We start from the raw sequence: 1,942 nt of genomic DNA on the forward strand, positions 1-1,942 counted from the left end.
CCCACGGGCGCCGGGGCGCGCCCTACCGGCACAGCGCCTGCGCGGAGCCGCCTGCCCGGGGCTGCGCTGGGCCGCCGCGTTCCGCCCCCCGTGGAGCGGGAGCTGGCGGCTGCGCTTGGGACGGACTGGGGCCGCAACCGAGGCTGTGCTGTGGCAGGCAGCTGCAGGCAGGGCGCCCCGGCCTGGCGGTGTGAGGGGGAGTGCGTTCCGTACGCGCTGTCGTGGCGTTATTCCCGAGGTTGTCCCCCAACACCAGAAGCAGTTTGGTATTACATAGATTGCAGAATTATTAAGGTTGGAAAAGACCCCTAAGATGAACTGTCAACCCAGCACCACCGTGGCCATTAAACCGTGTCCCGAAATGCCACGTCCACACGTTTCTTGAGCACCTCCAGGGACAGTGACTCCACCACCTCCCTGGGCAGCCTGTTCCAATGCTGGACCACTCTTACTGGAAAGAACATTTTCCGAATACCCAATCTAAACCTTCCCCAGTGCCATTTGAGGACATTTCCTCCTGTCCTATCATTTCTTACCAGGGAGACCAACACCCACCTGGCTATAGCCTCCTTTCACGTAGCTGTAGAGAGCAAGGTCTCTCCCCTACCCTCCTTTTCTCTAGGCTAAACAACCCCAGTTCCTTCAACTGCTCCTCACCAGACCCATTCTCCAGACCTTTAACCAACTTCATTGTCCATCTCTGGACCTTCTCCAACACCTCAATGACTTTTTTGTAATGAGGGTCCCAAAACTGAGCCCCCAATACTCAAGGCGTGGCCTCCCAGTGCAGGGTACAGGGAGACAGTCACTTTCCTGGTCCTGCTGGTCACACTATTGCTGGTCCAGGCCAGGATGCTTCTTGGCCATCTGTCACATGCTGTTTCATCTTCAGCTGCTTCTGAGCCCCACTTGCCCCTGGTCCCCTCAGCCTGGGAACCACCATGCTGAGGTGTAGCACGGAAGCAAGATGGAGATGGGGTGTCAAGTCCCAAAGAGCCTGGGGCAAGCTGAGCTAACTCCTTGTCCCACTTGCTCAGCATTTGCTGTGTACCACAGTGGCTCCCAAGCACCCAGGGTGCTGTGCCACCCTTATGGTTTGCCTGGGGCTTCTCATCCAGACAGGTTTAGGTGGGTCACCTTTGAGACCAGTGGGTTTCAGCTGTGGCCAGAGAAGGCTTGTCTGCCACTGCCACCCCGGTGGCCATGCTCACCATGCCAGGAGCATCTTTGCTGTCACGACATAGAATAGCGCAAGGACTGAGAAGATATAGCAGGGTCAGTCACTTTGCACTGGAGGTCCCCACACACCTGAGGGGAGCCTATTTGTCATCAGAACTGCATTGAAGCTACTTAGTGTAAGGGCATGGCAGTGCTCTTCCTCTGAGAGGATACAGGGACTTGCAGAAGTTGCTGCCACTGCTGCAGCAGTCACACCAGGACCGAGTTCAGAAACTCAGTATGACCCTCCATTATCTGTCCCTTAGTGTGTGGGGATATTGCTCACACTCACCCTATTCCCTCCTCCCATCCATGAAGACTCAGATTCACGATATATTCCTTAATTCTTCACAACTAAACCCCAGCTTTGATTTACAATCTGGTAAACTAACCCCTGTGCTTAGAGTTTGACCAGCTTTGTACTTCAGCATCTGCAACAGAACTTTTCTACTGACGTGGCATGAAACAAGTTATATTCTTGTATCAGAGCAGAGGCAATTCTAGCTTCCCTGCAGTTCCAAATATATTACTTAAATTATTCAAGTCTAAATAATTTATTTGCTTGCTTTTACTCATTTTAAATACCTAAGCAAAAACCTCATTCAAAGAAACAATATTGCAAAATTGTAGAGGCAGATACTTTCTTCAGTTATTTTTGTGTCTAGTACCAGCAATGTGTGCAGAAATCTTATCAACCACAATTTCTTATCAACCACTGACCAGA

The sequence above is a fragment of the Melanerpes formicivorus genome, unplaced genomic scaffold (genome assembly GCF_026170545.1).
Source record: "Melanerpes formicivorus ecotype bairdi unplaced genomic scaffold, bMelFor1.0.p_v2 SCAF_4, whole genome shotgun sequence".
Lineage (NCBI taxonomy): Eukaryota > Metazoa > Chordata > Aves > Piciformes > Picidae > Melanerpes > Melanerpes formicivorus.